Source organism: Salminus brasiliensis, chromosome 15 (assembly GCF_030463535.1).
Source record: "Salminus brasiliensis chromosome 15, fSalBra1.hap2, whole genome shotgun sequence".
Lineage (NCBI taxonomy): Eukaryota > Metazoa > Chordata > Actinopteri > Characiformes > Bryconidae > Salminus > Salminus brasiliensis.
In genome coordinates, this window is record NC_132892.1 from 363,257 (window position 1) to 371,645 (window position 8,389).

Genomic DNA, 8,389 nt, shown 5'->3' on the forward strand with positions numbered 1-8,389 from the left:
TGCACTGTAAGCACTTTGGCAGTACTCTGGCACCAGCACCGCTGCCTGCTCTCCGTCCTCGTAATCGCCTTCCGGAAACGCTAATGCTAGCTGCTAGCACCGGCCCGCTGGGGGTCCCTCTTCCTTCAGCAGAGTCTGTAGAGAAAGCACAGGGAGATTATTAACCCAACGTTTACTACCACCAAAAGCAGCCCAACAGCTAACGGTTAGCCTAACTTTAGCTTTGAGGCTAATGTTTAGGCTAGCTAATGAAGACAGCACCACTTAGCGGCGTAACTTAACATGCTTCAGTGTGTAATATAATATCTGTGTCTGTGAGGGCTATTCTAGCTAGCTGAGTTAGCGGCCTCTTCAGATGAGCTAACAGAGCTAACCGATACTCTACAGAGCTAACGGATTCTACTGAGGACTTGTCTTCTAGACTAAGCCCGTTCTCCTCAGCGGACATGGTGCTAACATTAGCTAATCTGAATACTAGCATCTTAATAAAGCACACTAGTGCTATATTAGCCTCATAGCTCTTGTGCTAAAACTAAACAAGTGAACGTCAGGCTGATATATCCCTTTAATATGATCTAATAACTGTAAAAGGATCACATGAACACATGAAGACTAGCATGTAGCAACATGGTCTAATGCCCAGTGTGGTGCCTTGTATTAGCTTAATTAGCTTAAGTAGGATAAAACCCACAGCAGCTAACGCTAACAGAAAACTAAAGCCAATAGTAGTAGCTAGCAGCACAGAAAAGCTAAGTTAAAGCTTCTAAGATACTCTCAAATCTATATTAGGCTAATGTAATGCTACCGGGAGAAGATTAGCAGCGGTAAGTAAAGACACTAAGGCTAACAGCAGTACAAAAGCTGCTGGGCTAGCTAAAAACGTATTCCTCACAGGAATAGGTTCGGCTAATGCTACTGTAGCTAATATCAAAGTGGAGTAAATTCAAATTACGTTAAAATAACAGCAGCTAAAAGAAAATATATTAAACTACGCAGCTAATAGCAGCTAAAGGCACCTCAGAAATAGAGACTTTTAAAAGTTAAAACTAAAGAAAATTAATTAAAGCTAATCCTAGCAGCTAATCCTAGCTGTTGTTAGCTTTAGCTTCCTTAGCTAGCTTTAACATCACCTACAATTATTTGGGAGCAATTTAAGCTTGTAGGTTGTAGTTGATTTTAGCTTTTACTCGCTCGGCTAACTTACATCTTTAGTTACTTTTAGCTGTTTTTTATAAAAGATAAATATCTTTTGTTAAAAAACAGCTAAAAGTAACTTAATTATTGTCTGTAGCTTTTGAGAGTAGTTTTGCTAGTAGTAGTTAGCTAAAAGCCACAAAGGTAAAGTTAGCTGAATAAGCTAAAGCTAATATAACTAACACTGACCACAGCTAAAGCTAGCTAGGGAAACTGAAGCTAGCGGTAAATCATGGCTGTTGTGACAGAAATGAGAATATCTTTGTAAAAATGAGCTAAAAATCAAGACGTAGCTTTTACGTGTTAGCGGCTCTCCTGAAGCCATTACCGAAGCAGCTAACGTGACTCTGAGCCGGTTTAGTCTTTATTAGCGTTAAAAACAGCTACAGTGTATTCATCATGAATTTACTGCACATTTAATCTGTAAAACTTCATTAAAGCGTGAGGATGTGGGTTCTGCGCTCTGTGGGTTCTGCGCTCTGTGGGTTCTGCGCTCTAAGGGCTCTCCATGCCGCTCTGCTTTGTTCTGCGGTGGTCTCACACTGCTCTCAGCACAATACACTCCTTCCACCAGCAGAACTAGCCTTTACATTAAAGCGACGGTCCAGGACCAACCCATCCCGGCCCTCCTCCATTCCACCAGTTAGCATTAATAAACAATTAGCATTCATCTGATCTCTGGAGTTTACTTCTTTAGTTTTAACAAGCTACTGAAGCTACAAGGCTAATGTAGCTAACAAGCAATGGAAGCTCATAGCCCACCAATTAGCATAATGCTAACAGCATGCCTAAAACAGTATAAGCTAGGTTACTGAACACCTCCACACGGTTTGAGGAGCGCGTACGCTAGCTTATACTGTTTTAGGCCTGCAGTTAGCACCATGCTAATTGGTGGGGTATAGGATTACACTGATTATTAGCAGCAGAGGCTAAAAGCTAAGGTGTAAGACTACAGAAGCGAACTTCAGGTCCTGGCTGATCAGCTATATCTGGAGAAGAGGAGATACTGGTGTGATGAGGTTTGGGCTGAACTATCGCTTTAATAAGCTAAGCTGTGGTGGGCAGTTGGGGAGGTCAGCACAGCCGTGCCCCTCATTTCCCGGCCCTGGGGGGGAGGGGCGTAAAACATGTTGCTTTACTCACAGCTTTCAGATAACACACTCAAACTCATCATCATCATCATCATCATCATCCTCATCCTCATCATCCTCATCATCACCACCTTCATCACAGCACAGCGTCTAACAGCAGGTTGATCAGGACAGCAGTAAACTCTCACTTACCGTGCTCCCATGGTTCCGTCCCTCGTGTAGCTGCAGTGTGTGTGTGTGTGTGTGTATGTGTGTGTTCTGGTTCTCCTAATGTGCGTGAGAACTGTGTGAATGGAGGGCGTGCCCTTAGAGCACAGTCCCGCCCACCAAGCTCATTAACATAACCACTAACATACTGCAGAGGAACAGCCAGGCCCAATCAGAACCCACATCAGCTAAACATCCTCACTTTACCAAAATACAACCAAACAATTATATACACACAGAATATACACACACAGATAAACATACACATACATGTTTACACACACACACACACACACACACACACACAGTATAGCTATATATATATATATACACACATATATACATATATATATATATATATATACACACACATATATATACACATATATATATACACACACACACACACACACACACTAACAGAATTCAACTGAACTGACACAAAATAAAAATAAAAAATTAAATCCTCAAAAATTAATTAAAAAAATCAAACATAAATACAAATAGATCAAAAACACAATTCAAACAAACAAAGATTCTTTTAAAAATGAATTTAAAAAAAGAAACATTAATAAATGACTAAAATATGATGAAACAATACAAACAAAACAGAAATACAAGAAAAAAGGAAGAAGAAAAATTATATATTTATATAGAAAAATATTATATAAGAAAAAGTAATATTACCCAACATGCAACATAATATGTGACTAAAGAAAAACACAATAAAAAAACAATGAAAATGAATTTGATTAAAGTCAAATGAAATGTAATGTAAAATTAAATTAATATATTAAAATAAAGTAAATAATAGAAAGCAAATAAAACCTGTTTAAATCAAAGAGAGATAAAACTATTATATAAGTATTTATAAATATTAAATACTCTAAAATAATGTAAAAATATGGTAGTATATGCAAACTTGGGCAACATATTTGTTTATTTGTTTGTTTGTTTATCTTCTAGAAAAGCTGTTTAATGACTTTTAAGATCAGACGTGTCTCCCGGCCTCCGACGACCCCCGACAATACTGCAGTCAGGATAAACTACACTGTACCGATAACCTGCGAAATGTGAGTGTGTGTGTGTGTGTGTGTGTGTGTGAGTGTGTGTGTGAGTGTGTGTGTGTGTGTGTGTGAGTGTGTGTGTGTGTGTGTGTGTGAGTGTGTGTGTGTGTGAGTGTGTGTGAGTGTGTGTGTGTGTGTGTGTGTGTGTGAGTGTGTGTGTGAGTGTGTGTGTGAGTGTGAGTGTGTGTGTGAGTGTGTGTGTGTGTGTGTGTGTGTGTGTGTGTGTGTGTGTGTGTGTGTGTGAGAGTGTGTGTCCACCACAAATAGGCTGTGGTCATTCATTCCTGTGCTTGATCAGCGGGTCGTAACCTCCCAGCCCCCACACCCCCCACCACCATGACCCCCCCCCCCCCACACACACACACACACACACCGGGACAAAGGAGCCGGAGGGGGTTGGAGGCTCCTTCAACACAAAAGTGGAGGAAGACCAGGGTTTATGTGCCGAGGAAACAAAGGCAGGAGAAATCCCCAGTAGATGAAGGCTTTTAGCGGCGAAGCTAAGAGGCCCTGTGCGTTCACCGTTAAAGCGATAGTTCAGGCAACCCCCCCACCAACCTTCCCTATTCCTGTAGTCAACAGTCAATCAGCCAGGTCATGTTTGTCCTCTTCTTTAGTTTAGACTGGAGCTACAAAGCTAATGTAGCTAACAAGTACTGCAAACAATGTACACCAATTAGCCTGGTGCTAACTGCCTGCCTACATTACCACATTAATCTCTAATAGACTTGATTACGTGGGTTCTGACACTGATGCTAATTGGTGTACATACACTTCCATTACTTATTTGTTAGCTGTATTAGCATTGTGGTGTCTTTTAGGGGACTGTGAGAACGTGATTATTGGACCGCTTTAAGGACGAAGACCGGGGGACAGATAACACAAAGGCTGCAGCAGCACAGAGAGACCCCTCCCCCTCCCCCCCGCCCCTCCCCCTTTCCTCCGGTCCTAAAAGGCTGGGATAGGAATTGTCCTGAGGTCAGGATCGCTGACCTCTCAGACCGCCCCGCCCACTCAGCTGTGAGCGCTGCGACGGGACGAAGCAAAGGACTTTCGAGAGGAACCGAAGACAGACGGGACGCTCTGGCAGCTGCTCTGTCCTGAACTGGACTGGACCGGTCTGGACTGGTCTGGACCGGTCAGTTCTGGTTACAGCACTTCCCCTCTGCATCATTCCACAAACGCCTAAACCACAAACGCACAGACTGATAACCGCCCACCAGCCCAGACATGACTGTAGCTAACAAGCAGTGGGGTTGGTGGGGTGCAGCAGATAACACCACTACCTGCCACTGAGCTACCGCACCATGTGGGAGACCGGGGTTCGATTCCCGGTCTGGGAGACCGTGATGCTCTACACCAGTAAGAGTCCTTGGTCCAGACTCCTAACACTACACTGACCCTCCTCTGTGATACCAGTGACCCTGGAAGTCGCTCTGGATAAGAGCCTCAGCTAAACGCCGTAAATGTAAATGTAAGCAATGGAAGCGCGTACACCACCAATTAGCATGATGCTAACTGCATGTCTGCATGTATGTTGTAGATAAATACAGTAGCTGGAGTCTTCATGAAGCCATTTTTAGACACAAATGTTTAAACAGTGATTACAAACATTTAAGAGTAATAAAAATTACAAACAGTTATTACAAGCTTAGAGTAATTTAAAAAATCTTAAACAGCACTTTTTAAAAGCAATTTTAAACTTTTAAACAGTGATTCCAAACTTTTTACACAGTAATTACAAACTTTTTACACAGTAATTACAAACTTTTAAACAGTAATCACAAACTTTTAAACAGTAATCACAAACTTTTTTTACCAGTAATTACAAACTTTTTACACAGTAATTACAAACTTTTAAACAGTAATCACAAACTTTTTACACAGTAATTACAAACTTTTTACACAGTAATTACAAACTTTTAAACAGTAATCACAAACTTTTTTTACCAGTAATTACAAACTTTTTACACAGTAATTACAAACTTTTTACACAGTAATCACAAACTTTTAAACAGTGATTCCAAACTTTTTACACAGTAATTACAAACTTTTTACACAGTAATTACAAACTTTTAAACAGTGATTCCAAACTTTTTACACAGTAATTACAAACTTTTTACACAGTAATTACAAACTTTTAAACAGTAATCACAAACTTTTTTTACCAGTAATTACAAACTTTTAAACAGTAATTACAAGCTTTTAATAGTAATTACAAACTTTTAAACAGTAATTACCAAAGTTTACCAGTAATTTCAAACTTTTACACAGTAATTACAAACTTTTTACCAGTAATTACAAACTTTTTACCAGTAATTACAAGCTTTTAATAGTAATTACAAACTTTTAAACAGTAATTACCAAAGTTTACCAGTAATTTCAAACTTTTACACAGTAATTACAAACTTTTTACCAGTAATTACAAGCTTTTACCAGTAATGACTAACTTTTAAACAGTAATTACAAACTTTTTACCAGTAATTACAAACGTTTTAAAAGTAATTGGTTTCACTGGAGGAGAACTAATGACCGGAGCTATGATAATCATTATATGATGATTAATCAGCATCTAAAACAAACATGATTTAATATAGTTGATCCTTATAGACCAAGAGCAGAGATCAGCAAAGTGCTCCAGCATGAGTTCGACATTTAATGGACTGTGCTGCCACCTTGTGGTCGTATGGAGTGTTACTGCAGGGAGTGTCAATTAGAGTATTTCCTACAGACTAATTCAATTCACTGCTGGACACTGCTGGACACTACATCACCTGCATTCATTTAATCACAGACAGATTAAATGCCCTGACCCTACTACCCTTTATCAGAAACCCCTACCTTGTGCTTCCACTCACTGGCCACTTTATTAGAAACACCTACCTTGTGCTTCCACTCACTGGCCACTTTATCAGAAACCCCTACCTTCTGCGTCCACTCACTGGCCATTTTATCAGAAACCCCTACCTTGTGCTTCCCCTCACTGGCCACTTTATCAGAAACCCCTACCTTGTGCTTCCCCTCGCTGGCCACTTTATCAGAAACCCCTACCTTCTGCGTCCACTCACTGGCCATTTTATCAGAAACCCCTACCTTGTGCTTCCCCTCACTGGCCACTTTATCAGAAACCCCTACCTTGTGCTTCCCCTCACTGGCCACTTTATTAGAAACCCCTACCTTGTGCTTCCCCTCACTGGCCACTTTATTAGAAACCCCTACCTTGTGTTTCTACTCACTGGCCACTTTATTAGAAACCCCTACCTTGTGTTTCTACTCACTGGCCACTTTATTAGAAACCCCTACCTTGTGCTTCCACTCACTGGCCACTTTATTAGAAACCCCTACCTTGTGCTTCCACTCACTGGCCACTTTATCAGAAACCCCTATCTTGTGCTTCCCCTCACTGGCCACTTTATCAGAAACCCCTACCTTGTGCTTCCACTCACTGGCCACTTTATCAGAAACCCCTACCTTGTGCTTCCCCTCGCTGGCCACTTTATCAGAAACCCCTACCTTGTGCTTCCCCTCGCTGGCCACTTTATCAGAAACCCCTACCTTCTGCGTCCACTCACTGGCCATTTTATCAGAAACCCCTACCTTGTGCTTCCCCTCACTGGCCACTTTATCAGAAACCCCTACCTTGTGCTTCCCCTCGCTGGCCACTTTATCAGAAACCCCTACCTTCTGCGTCCACTCACTGGCCATTTTATCAGAAACCCCTACCTTGTGCTTCCCCTCACTGGCCATTTTATCAGAAACCCCTACCTTGTGCTTCCCCTCACTGGCCACTTTATCAGAAACCCCTACCTTGTGCTTCCACTCACTGGCCACTTTATCAGAAACCCCTACCTTGTGCTTCCCCTCACTGGCCACTTTATCAGAAACCCCTACCTTGTGCTTCCCCTCACTGGCCACTTTATTAGAAACCCCTACCTTGTGCTTCCCCTCACTGGCCACTTTATTAGAAACCCCTACCTTGTGTTTCTACTCACTGGCCACTTTATTAGAAACCCCTACCTTGTGTTTCTACTCACTGGCCACTTTATTAGAAACCCCTACCTTGTGCTTCCACTCACTGGCCACTTTATTAGAAACCCCTACCTTGTGCTTCCACTCACTGGCCACTTTATCAGAAACCCCTATCTTGTGCTTCCCCTCACTGGCCACTTTATCAGAAACCCCTACCTTGTGCTTCCACTCACTGGCCACTTTATCAGAAACCCCTACCTTGTGCTTCCCCTCACTGGCCACTTTATCAGAAACCCCTACCTTGTGCTTCCCCTCACTGGCCACTTTATCAGAAACCCCTACCTTGTGCTTCCACTCACTGGCCACTTTATCAGAAACCCCTACCTTGTGCTTCCCCTCACTGGCCACTTTATTAGAAACCCCTACCTTGTGCTTCCACTCACTGGCCACTTTATCAGAAACCCCTACCTTGTGCTTCCACTCACTGGCCACTTTATCAGAAACCCCTACCTTGTGCTTCCACTCACTGGCCACTTTATCAGAAACCCCTACCTTGTGCTTCCCCTCACTGGCCACTTTATTAGAAACCCCTACCTTGTGCTTCCACTCACTGGCCACTTTATTAGAACCCCCTCCCTTGTGCTTCCACTCACTGGCCACTTTATCAGAAACCCCTACCTTGTGCTTCCCCTCACTGGCCACTTTATTAGAAACCCCTACCTTGTGCTTCCACTCACTGGCCACTTTATTAGAACCCCCTCCCTTGTGCTTCCACTCACTGGCCACTTTATCAGAAACCCCTACCTTGTGCTTCCCCTCACTGGCCACTTTATCAGAAACCCCTACCTTGTGCTTCCGCTC